The sequence below is a fragment of the Phalacrocorax carbo genome, chromosome 6 (assembly GCF_963921805.1).
Source record: "Phalacrocorax carbo chromosome 6, bPhaCar2.1, whole genome shotgun sequence".
Classification (NCBI taxonomy): domain Eukaryota; kingdom Metazoa; phylum Chordata; class Aves; order Suliformes; family Phalacrocoracidae; genus Phalacrocorax; species Phalacrocorax carbo.
In genome coordinates, this window is record NC_087518.1 from 19,091,791 (window position 1) to 19,103,975 (window position 12,185).

The 12,185-nt window shown below is 43.4% G+C and overlaps 1 long non-coding RNA gene across 1 annotated transcript in view; it reads right to left on the minus strand.

Moving 5' to 3' along the window:
- Positions 1 to 8,097: 8,097 nt before the first annotated feature.
- The window catches only part of LOC135313851 (uncharacterized), a 50,498-nt gene continuing 46,410 nt past the window's right edge, over positions 8,098 to 12,185 (minus strand). Inside the window, exon 6 of the long non-coding RNA XR_010373343.1 lies at positions 8,098 to 10,849. This is a non-coding gene — a long non-coding RNA (uncharacterized LOC135313851). The remainder of the gene's footprint in view (positions 10,850 to 12,185) is intronic.

Below are 12,185 nucleotides of genomic sequence, written 5' to 3' on the forward strand. Positions count from 1 at the left end.
TATCACAGAGTGTTTACTTCAGTCTCAGCAGGAGCCTTGGGCCAAAATTGATAGAGAAAAGGCATGGAACTTATTTTTATCTTAAACAGGTTCCTTTTCCTCGCTTCTTCCCCTATACAATCATTCATGGATTTAAGAGCATATGTCCTGGTTTCAGCTGGGATAGAGTTAAATTTCTTTGTAGTAGCTAGTATGGGGCTATGTTTTGGATTTTTGTTGGAAGCAGCGGTGACAATGTGGAGATGTTTTAGCTGTTGCTAAGTAGCACTTACACTGGTCCAGGACTTTTTCAGCTCCCCATGCTCTGCCGGGTGCACAAGAAGCTGAGAGGGGACACAGCTGGGACAGCTGACCCAAACTGGCCAATGGGATATTCCATACCATATGACATCATGCTCAGTATATAAAGCTGGGGAAGAAGGAGGAAGGGGGGACATTGGGAGTGATGGCATTTGTCTTCCCAAGTAACCGTTACACGTGATGGAGCCCTGCTTTCCTGGAGACGGCTGAACACCTGCCTGCCCATGGGAAGGAGTGAATTAATTCCTTATTTTCTTTTGCTTTACCTGTTAAACTGTCTTTATCTCAGCCCATGCGTTACCTCACTTTTACTCTTCCGATTCTCTCCCCCGTCCCACTGGGGGGGAATGAGAGAGTGGCTGCGTGGGGCTTGGTGGCTGACCGGGGCTAAACCACGACACACTCAAAAGGCTGAAGAGTAATCGTTACTATTTATTCACCTCTGACTGAAATTAAGGACTATGGCCTTGCCTCCAAGGGCAGCATTTTCTTTGATTTTATATCCACACCCATTTAAACAATCAGTTTTCCAAACAATATTTCATGAAGTTACTGGCTCTAAGTAATGCTGTAATAGAATGAATGATTTTTAAACACTTGGCAGACTTTCATTTTCTTCCTGGATTGCTAGCGGAGCAATAGTAGACATTGCTCGCATGTCCGCAAGAGCTGCTTCCTCGAGGGACTGTTTCAGCTCTCCAGCTCCCGCAGCTGCTAGCAGCTGCTGTGCCTGCCTGTCCCCTCGTATTTCTGATGGATAAAGCTTCCCCTTTGTTTACTTTCAGAGTAAAAAATTTGTGTAATATTGTAAATTTGGGAATAGATGATTGCACAAATTATTCATGTGCTATGCATTATGCATAGGGAGTTGTAATGGCAAAAAAGAGTAGCTTGAACTATCATATTTGCCTCCTACAGACATTTAATCTATACACAGCCTTATGCATGGGCCACTTAGAGTCTAGCTTCTTGTGTGAAGAAAACAGGCATTCTGCAGCCTGCAGCAGGGACATGTACTGTAACGCTCACAGGCCTGCTGTAGGTGCAACCTGTTTCTGGCTCTTTCCTTTCCGGGGCTGAGCCAGCTCAGCTCATGACAGCACCATCCCACTGCACCAGTTCAGGCATTTGCAGTTTGGTCTCAAGCCCCAACTCCGCTGTCAGTCCAGCTGCATCCCTGTGTAGCAAACACCTTCCAAATAGTTTGCATCAATTGGAGGGAAGCAGTGGAGCTTCCTGCAGGTAATTCTGAGCAATCACTCATCTTTCCAGACCTTCCTTCAGGCTGGGTGCAGACTGTGGCATTCGGAGCACATTACGCAGCCTCGTGTGCAGATGTAGCCATTGGGCATCCGTGGGGTCTGAGCATCAAGAACCACCAGCCATATGGCTCAGGAGGGTTGCGACATGAAATTGTCCTTCATCTGTATGTTATGTTGAGCTTTATTTCAGCATTCAGATGGAGAAACTTTTCTTAAAATGGACAGTAAAAGTGCTTTTTCTTTTGTTGTTCTTTTCCAAGTATCTTTTACCGAGCATGGATACACACACACACAGTGTTGCAGGTAACCAAGAGCAGCAGTTGGAATCTCCCCTTGAATGCATAAAAGGAGTGACTGAGGAAGTAGTTAATCACAATAGCAAACGGAACATATTGTCAGGGGAAACAAATCTTTCGGAAGTTTCTAAAGCAGTATTTCATGAGGCATAGTCCTCGTTTACTCCTTGCACTTCTGCCCTGCTGGGTCAGAACATAAAGCTTCCTTCAGCTCTCACCAAAACATTTGAGCCTTTATTAAAACCCAAACACCCAAGTCAAAGGCTTTTTCCTTTTCTAAGGAACTGTCATTTCTTGCAAGAAGCAGAAAGCACCCACAAAACTTTGCATTTCAGTAAGAACTCCCTTTCCCAGTGGAAAAAGCAGGTTCAAGCTGAATTTAAGCAACACTTTTCCCTTGGCAGTGATCCGATACACTACAAATCCGCGTTACTTGGACTGTTTTTCTGTCAACAGGAAGAGATGAAAAACTGTCCTTCGTGGACATAATAATCTTTATCTGGGTAGAATTTCCAATAGTACAAACCCCTTTTGAGTGCTTATCTGTTTAAAGGATGTGCAGGGCTGCCAAGTACTAACAGACCCTAATCTGTTCAGCACAGATTTCTCAAATCACAGTCCAATTTCCCAAATCTGAGAAAGCAATCAATTTTATGGTAAAATAAAGGAGTGTAAAAATCTGAGATTATGACATGTCATGCCTGTTCATGGTCCATTACTGGCAGACTGAAACAGTAAAAGCAAAAAACTTCCCTTGCTGATTACCAGTCCTACAAATCAGGTGCAACATCTACCCACAGAAGTCCAGCAGCACCAGTCCCCAAATGCATCTTAAGAACTAAGGAAACATTTTTCTCCTCTCCGTGCTAACTTTGTCTTCCAGGAACATGCAAAAGAATTTTCCAGGTCTTGTTTCTAGAGCTGTAGCAAGAGCAACGGATAGAGACAGCAGAAAGCACCCCAGACGAAACCCTGGTTATGTAGGCTTGACAGTCCAAAGAGGATTTACAGGAATAATTTAATATCTTGATCTAGTGATGAACCTTTGAGTGTTGACAATGACTAGCAAACCTCATTAAAAATGGGCCATTCTTTAAGAATAGAAAGAAGGACAGTGACAGCTTCTGCCCCTGGACCAACCCAAGGCATACGGCAATTGAGTAACTGTGAGGCTCTGGGACTCCTTCCTCTGCCAGTGTGAACACAAACAACTTTATTCAGCAGTGGGGATGGCTTCAGGAAACAGGCACATGGCTCCACTTTGTCTCTGTAGCAGCACCTATAGCACTAAAAATGTTTTGTTTGTACAGTGGGAGCAGATTTCTGTATTGATTACGCAGTCCTCAGCTACAAAGTTGGTGACTTGAAACCGTGGGGCATTGCAAAGGGCTGGGAAAAAGGAAGGGGAGAGTTGTTCCAACAGAGCAGCACTGTGTGAGGCTAGTAGCCTAGAAGAGCCAAGGGCTTTCTGAGGGTAAACACATTCACTAATTAGAATTCACTGTCCTTAGTAGCAAGAGGTAGTAAAAATTATTCACCACCTATTAACAGTGTGTATTTATATGTACACTTATAGACACACCTCTTAAACCCAGAGCTTTTGGCTTCACAGCCCAAGCACAAGGCATCAGTCACAGGAGACTGTCGGTCTTTTAATGGTCCAATACCAGCAACGCTGGTATTTGATACGGGGTGGTATTGTCTCATTGTTTCTCTCACTCGTTATAGAGACAGGAGACCTTTCAGAAAACTGCCTTTCATTCAGCTCTAGGTTTGCTCAGCTCCTACTGTAGCAGAATATTGCCCCAACCCCAGACTCATGTGTGGTCTGGGGATACAAATACAAGCTAGGGCAAAGCCACTAGCAGCACTCACCAGAATTCATATTTCTATTGTGGGAAGAACTGTGGACCACTTTTTGTACAGAAGTCAATCTAAGTATGCAATTCTGAATAACTTTATTTTGTATTTAAATAAACTAATGTTCTGCCTGCCAGTGATTTCCTCTTCTCCAATATAATGTAAATAACACTTTATACATTTCATTTTTTATGGTGTCTCTGATTGTATCTTACACTTTCCTTCAACAACAGAACTTATTCAGAAATATTAATACATTTTCCCAGTAAAAGGAGGACATTTAGATTATTTTTTCCACCACCTTTTCAAATACCTTTACATTGTGTGACAATTACCCATTCAATTGGACTCCTGCCGCTGTAACAATTTTATTTCTTCGGGCTTCTAAGGCTCAGAGGGCAAGAAACCCAGTGCAAAATATGGAACACCTATGAACTCAGTTCTGCCAGTCACCAGGAAGGAAAAGAGACCTGTGCACAGAAATCACACCCATACAGGCTCCTTCCCAGGGAATGCTGCGTGCACAGAGCAGCAAAATTTTCAGAAATTAGTTTCCTGGCACTTCCCATAGAGAAACTACCTCCTGTCCATGGGCCATTATTGTGAGTAATTATGAGATTTCAGGCCACTCAGAGCAGATCAGGCCTGGAAAAACTCTCTATCCCCAATGTTCATGCATACCATTGATCAGTACAGTGTCTAAAAATGTTCCCAGAGAAAGATGTCACACAGAGGCCTCAAGGAAATGTAGGGTGGCAGCTCCAGCACTCGGACTTCTGTGCGTGCACACATCTTGCAACTGCATATAATTTTTGTGCTAGAAAGCATAAAACTAACACAAAACTAGAAAGCACTGTGCTATTAGCTCCCATCCCAGTAATCATTATCTTCTCTGAAATGCTTTAACCCCAACAGGCAGTTTTCAATTTTAAGTGATGACAGATTTTCATACTAATGTACATAATGATTTAAGAAAGTCTTCTATTAGGGCATGACAATAAATAAATTGTGCTGAAAGCTCCTCTGACCACTGCACAGAAACACTTGCACAGATACAAGAAGACTGACTTGAAAGCCAAAGCTTAACTGTTGTAGACAGGACTGAAAAAGGCTGTAAGAGTACATAATAAAAAGATACACCAAAATGATGTGGGAGACAGCATGATACTCCAGCCTCCCAGACGAGATAGGCAAGTAGCATTTACCTGGCAGCGCGACATTCAGTGACCTTACAAAACACCCTGATGAGTCCTTGTGAGCCTCAAGTGACCGGCACTCAGGGAGTTGGGTCCCATCTAATGGATGAGGTCTTGACAGCATGCACCAAAGCTTCAGCAAACAGAATTTTATTTCCTCTCCATCTCTTGCTGCAGCACCTCTCTGGCAGAACAGACTGGGGGGGAGGGGGGGAAGAAGCTATACTATTAGTGCAGCTATAGAGGCATTTATAAACACAGGACAGAAAGGGGAGCTTCTTTTGAAGTCTGTTGTCTCTTGCAGTACTGCCAAGATGGGGGAATCGGAAAGGACTAGTCATATTTGGTCTTCCACAAAGAAAAACACCTCCCCCCTCCCCTGGGCTGAGTGTCTTTCAAGGAAACCAAACATTTTCTACCACCCATAATGAAGCTTATGTCTAATCAGAAGGGAACAAGAGAAAAGACTTTTCAATCATGTGACAGATAACCTGCACTCCTGTCACAGCCCAAACCGCGTGCTCATCCTAGCTCAGAAACACCCTGCAATCATGCAGCGGCCGCGTGCGCAGAGCTGCGCTGGGGCATGGCAGAGCGCAGGGTGTGCCAAGGAAGCAGGACAGGGCTGCTGGCTCAGCCAGGCACAGAGCGCTGCAGAGGGCAGGCGGCTGAGCTCAGAGCCGGAGAACCATGTGCTGGCTCGATGGGGTGCCTCCATCCCAGCCTGGGCATTTATTTGCTGCCTTGGAGAATTTTCTGCCCAATTAACAAAGTAGGTGGGGTGTTTCTTTTTTTTCCAGACCACCAGGTCACAGATCAAAAAAGCTTCCTTTGCTTCTCACCCTCACTCAATTTCTGTGATTGCCACTATTCTCAAGAAAGCATCGGACATGTTATAATCATCCTCAAAGTTTTATTTATTCCTCAGTGCACACTGGCTTTACCCTGAGGTAGCTGTTTTCTCTGGCTGAGTGGACGGTATGTCTACACAACGTGCAAATGTGACATGTGGCATGAACAACCAAGCAGCCTGTGCGACAGGGCCTGTGCATGGAGACAGGACACACACAGGTCTTGCAGGATGCTACAGCTTGTGCTGAGGTCAGGGTCCGCACACAGCTACTGCATGGGCTGGCAGGCTCAAAGCAATAGTGCAAGCACACTGATTTTTTCCTATGTGCACATACCCTGAGACTGGTGAGCATCTTGGTTTGCAAAACTCTGTTGTGCAACTCTGGCTTATGCATGTAAAGAAACCTTCACTGGCTCTCAATGTCCTGCAGACTGCTGTTGAGGCCTCTGCAACTTGCACCACAGGAAGGACTCAGCATGTGTCACCAAATAGGCACCTGCAGCAGCATGTCACTAAGCCACTGGTGGCGTGGGGAGTGTTGGGTGCTGGAATTTCCCCTTGGGGAAAGGCACAATTATAAGAAGAAGGGAAAAAAAGCCTTTGGAGCACTTACACAGATCAGAGGAAAGACAGACACTGAGGACAAGCACCTTCTTGTAAAATGGCCACAGTGGGGCTTCAGCTGCTTGTATCTGATGGACCAAATGGACTACGACCAGACAGACACAATGGAGAAAATACCTATGGAAGGTCATCACTTTGCTGGAAAAACTGGAACCAGCTGGGACCTGAGGGTGCAGGAAGCTGCCTCATGTGTAGGAGTACAGATCCCCCCTGTGGGTCCCTGCATGGAGAAAAACTACCAGCTGCCTGCCCATCCTGCCTCTGTTTGTGCTGTTACCTGCTATTCTAGGGACCCTGCACACCCACAACTATTGAACAAAGCAAAAGAACCAAGGGCTTAAAACCACTCCAGCAGCAGCTGTGTTGGATAAAAGCATAGATGTTCTCACATATCAGTGTAAGTCAGAAATACCTCCACTGACAAGGAGGCAGTGAAGTCTGAATGAACAAGGCTGGAATACAGCTGACAACAATTAGGGCTCTCTCACTATTTTTCTCCTCTGCTCCAGTTGTTTACCTCTGCCTCCCTGCTTTCGACATGTCAACTAAAATGTATTTGTTCACAGTCTCATGAATCCTTTTTCCAGAGCCTTTCTTGGAATGTTCAGATTTCAGATGGTCACGGGGTTTTGCCTGCCGATTTCAAGCTCCTCAGGGCAGAGACGATGTCAAAATCAGTGCAAGACACTGTGCATACTAATAAGGCTATAGAAACAGTAACTGTACATATAGTTAACACATCTTTTCTAATCCACATTCTTTAAGCATTTTGTAATCCATACTGCCAAGAATCAAGGGCAGAAAGAGCAGGGATGTCTTGCTCCTTCCATTAGATTTTACACCTAACAAAGTACTTTTTCTGGTGTTTTACAGCGTATCCAACTCAAGCACTGCCATACACTATGCTCTGTAATCAAGAGATCTTTCTTCCTCTTTGCCACGCATCTTAAATCACTGGCTTCAGTCACTTACAACATGCTGCTCCCTGGAAAGTGTTAATAAGACTCCACAAAAAGGCTGCATTATTACAACTTCTGGCAGTGGGCCATATATACCAGTCACCTCAACACAGGATTTTTGGCAGGTATTTAGGCTTAATTTTCTATTTAAATGGCTATTTTATTAAGAAACCACATGTAGTTGCCTGACATTTCACTTCAGCGCAGATGAACCCTGAACAGACACCTCCTCCTCTTGTAGTTACGTGCCACACTCCTGGGCTCAGTGCAGGCACACGGGACCCCAGCATCCAGCACCCAGATACCACAGCCTCCTACTCCAAAGGATGGAGAGTCGGAGGTTACCAGTGGGGCTACATGAAGTACATCCCAAAATGACATCGTGATTTTAAACAGACATGATGAGGAATATCTCACTGAGCACTTCAGGATTTAGAGATGGGCAGCTGAAGACCATGTTGTTCAGATTCCTTCCTGACTCTCAGGTGGCAATTGTTGAGCAAGATCTTGTGCCACTGAGGTGAGCTTTACTGGTCCCCTGAGTTTATCCCCCCAATTTCAAATGTTAGCGCTTTAATGTCAGAATCTAACACAAGCCAGCAGTTCAAAGGTGAAAAGCATTTTACAACAGAATGAAAATCATAACAATGTTCAGGAGGCTCAAAATGACTCATTTCCCAAGGGGAAATTAGTGGTGTTCTCTCTCCAGCATCTCTGCTGGTGTCAGTGTCATTAAAAAAAGGGAGTGGGAAGACAGATAAACAAAGTCTTAAAAAGCAAATATGTTCTAACTAGGGGTTATCACTGCACTTAATAATTAGGGTACTAATTAAGAGGATAAGTAACACACGAGGTATTAGTTTCTAGTAATTAGTGTTTTTTCTCTAGATAATAACAAGCTGAAAAGAAAATAAAAAGACCTGAATCCATTTTGCCATTCACCCTGTCCACAACATGAAAACCTATTACACATATTATTATTATTAATAATCATTAACACCACAAAGCAATACTTCCAGATTTTACAGCGTCTTGTAGCTCAGCATTTCAACATGTGTTTTGTTACACACACAGATTGAACCTTGATGATGTCTAATGGCATTACCATTATAGGCATAAGTCAACTCCCTAAACCACCCAGTCTTAACACTGGCACAAGGTAGTTAAGGGATGCGTGCACACACAGATGATCCAGAGCTCGGCAGCATAATGCTACCACAGCAGGGAGAAAGCACAGAGAAAGTCCTTCTGAGAGCAGGGCAAACATTTTTCAGAGCACTGTTCTCATAGGTAGGAGACTGGATTTAAATACCTGAAGCTAAATCAGGCAGGGAGTGAGGCTGAGTTGTCTCATATACCTGTCAAGTTGTGCTCAGGGATAATTTACCCCATGATTTACAGTCCTTTCATCTGGGACACAGGGTTTCCTGCCTTCCCCCTCAAAGCCTGGCCCTGCAAATGTTATAAGAAGTAGACAGTAGTGCCCAGGTTCAGCTGTGTTAAGGCAGGAGGAGGCTGGTGATTTCCTTGCAGGACCCAGCACAGGCTGATCTGCCCCTGCCTTGTGGTTTATGCACTTAGAGCCTCAGTGGTGATCAGATAGCAAAAACTGATCAAAAGTGATGTTTCTTGGATATCCTTTCAAGCTGTGATGGGCTGGCCCATAAGCAGGTCATATCCAGCGGGTGCACCTATGCCAGCCTTTTGGTTGTTCTCAGGAAAGAGCAAACCTCCCCATCACCATCCACTTATCGTGCTTCAGTTCACACTGCAGAGCAGCATTGGAGCATGACAGCTGCATCCCTTCGGGTTAAGCTAAACCTGAAAATGCATGAGAGCTGTGCACCTTATATGCTGGCCCCTGGGACTTCACCAGAGCTCGTGGGAAGCTGCCCCGCAGAAAGATACATGCTGTGGATGTGGGTCCCTAGCACCTGTGGTCTCACCTCCACATCCATGGCACCACACCACTCGCTGATGGAGATACAGCCAGTGACCCAATTGCACAAAAAGGACCAAAACTTGGGAAAGCAATTATTCATGTGGTTGTTTTTGCCTACTTATGAAGAAAAGATGATGCTTGAATTATGTGAATTAGGTTAAAAGTAAATAAACAATAAAGAATTTGAAAATTCTGAAATTTCTGATTTTATGGAGAAAAATTATCAGATTACTATTTGCTTGTACATGTTGCTTTTGCTGATTTCAGGGGGTTTATTAAGAAAACAAAAATACTTGATGCTGAGCTACATTCGGTGTGTTCACTTTTAAAATACATCTTTGTGTGGGTGTAATGTAGGCTGTGGGTAGATTAATAGTCTCAGATTTAGCCGTGGGTAAGAATATCCGTGCAGCTATTTTAGTTACAAATAAATAATGTAAAATGTAGTATCTTGCTAAAGCTCCTTTTTTTTTTCCTAAAAGATATGTCAAATTACTATGTTGCTGGACACAATGTAGAGGTGTTAGGTACCACTGAAATAGAGTCCTATCTGGGGTAAAAACCAACAGCCATTCTACCAAGCTAAGTTACAGAACTGTAATGAAAGACAATGAAGAAAATGTTACGTCTTATGTTGCTTTTAGACTTGTCTCTTGCTTGTATCTTCTGACACGCTGCTAGAAAGCAGAGGAATGGCTCTCACACTGCTGTTGTCTTGAGTGAACTGGACTTTCCTTGACTTCTAGAAAAAAAACCCCACTTAATAAAATCAAGAGTTGTTATCTGCTAAAGCCTCATTCCTGCGCTCTCATACATTTCAGCACTGTTTTATGAGCGCACACACACGTGCACACACATTGGTCCCACTGGGGAAACAGGGTTATTTAAAAAAAAACCCACAAAACTAAGAGTAAATATGAGCCGCTTAGATTTTTTTTTTAATTTGTATTACTTAAAATGCATCAGTTACTACGTTTAAAATTGTTGGTAAGTAAACAGTAGGTAGCATTATAGAGAGCCACTCTTCATAAAATTCTAATTATCCCTTTCCTATTTGTTGTGACATGCCCTCGTGCAGATTATGGGTTTGGACTGATGCCCAGGCTTCTACTTTGAAAATGCGAAGTAAGCACAAGCGGTTTGTATAACCTCCAACTGGTTTTCTGTGTGTGATTAGGACATTTTGTGAAGCTGCTGCAAGTGAAGGTAGCTCAGGCTGCCTCACCTGCTTCTTCTCATCCTTTCCTTACCCCAGAGCAATCAGTATTTCTCCTCATTGCATGCTCTGCAAAGTGGAGGTCCTCCAAGACCCTTGTTGATGGGCCAGTGATGATCTCTACTTGAAAATCAATCATAAAAAGCATTTATGTCAAGATACACTCCATCAGTCCCCTGGCAGGATCCCCTTACTCAGCCTGATGTCGTCCATGCAAGGTTGTTGGGTCAATGCAGCGTTGTTCAATTGCTGTCCTGCCCTCTCATGGGAGCAGTTCCTGTTGATGTTCCCATCTGTGCTCTGATGTGTTGGAGAGTGAAAACAAAACACCTTTCCCAAGTCTTCCAAGTTTCAAGTGGGAGGCAAGGAAGAGAAAAGCACCAGTGGGTTTGGGAGCATCCAAGTCACCAATGTTTCTTTCAAATTAGCATGGATTTTCTGTGTCCCAGTTTTTTGTGTCTGAGTGCAGAAGGTAAAAGATTTCCAAGTGTGTTTTACAGACAACCTCCCCTCAACCACGAGAGCCAAGGAAGCCCAACTCACAGGATGCAGTGGGTGCAGTGCACTGACCATCCCCACCGCTCAATGACTGGGGTAGTGTGACCAGCATCTTATGGCTATAGGTGGCAATAACCACTGTAACAATTCTAACATAATGTATTGTGTATTCAACCTCAAGGCTATTACCATTATCCAGCTTAGCCAAATGAATGTAGTAGAAAAACATTTACAGTTGCCAGAGGATTAATCTTCTGAATGATGCATGGATTTTAGAGAAAATGTCTTTGATTTATATAATGCTATACTAGGGGATATAATTTCAATTAGTAATTGCTAATTTTGATTTAGTATGTTGCATACTGGATATAGCACATTTATTATGGTTATATTATCTAATTTATTATGATATATATTTACTGTAATGGGAATATATATTAATCAATAGATACACTGATTAACTAGGGGCTATTCACTACGCTGCAACACTGAAATAACACAATGAAGCCAGTAACAGACACAGAGTATTGTCAGATGCTGTGAATGATATATCTAATTCTGAATTTTACCCTGGAACAAACAAAAAAATTGGCAATGATTATCAGGTTCAGAAGTTAATATATCTGTTTTAACAGGCAGCATTTCAGATGTAGTAGCTAAGCTACTTGCCCAGAGAGTCCAATTCTTCTCCAAGTGGATGATTTATATATTTTAGTATGAAATATATCACTCACCGAACAGTTTCTTTCAGTTTATGATATATACATTCCACCTGTCAAGTACATTTTGATACTGTAATATATCCCATTGCCTTACTTCTTTCAGGGGAGTCTGTTTCTAATTCTTTACATGCTTCCTGTGTCAGAATGATATCAATAGCATCTTTCATAAAGTTAGTCTCATGATGGCTACACAAAACCTTTGCTTAGTGCAAAGAGGACTGTAAGCAGCTGAGGTGCCCTGGAGGAATCAGGACCTGGTAATGCTTCCTTTCCTCCTCTGCTCCTGGGCATGCCCCATGCTGCTGACTGGCAGCATGGGAAGCTGCTGAAGAAATAAAGAGCTTTATCCAAAAAGACACTCTTTCCCCCAGTCTCTGACAAAAGGTGTGGGAAGATGTTAGACTGAAGCCAGAGGGACAGGACCTCTAACCCCCCCACAAGCTCTTAGGTAGGCTAC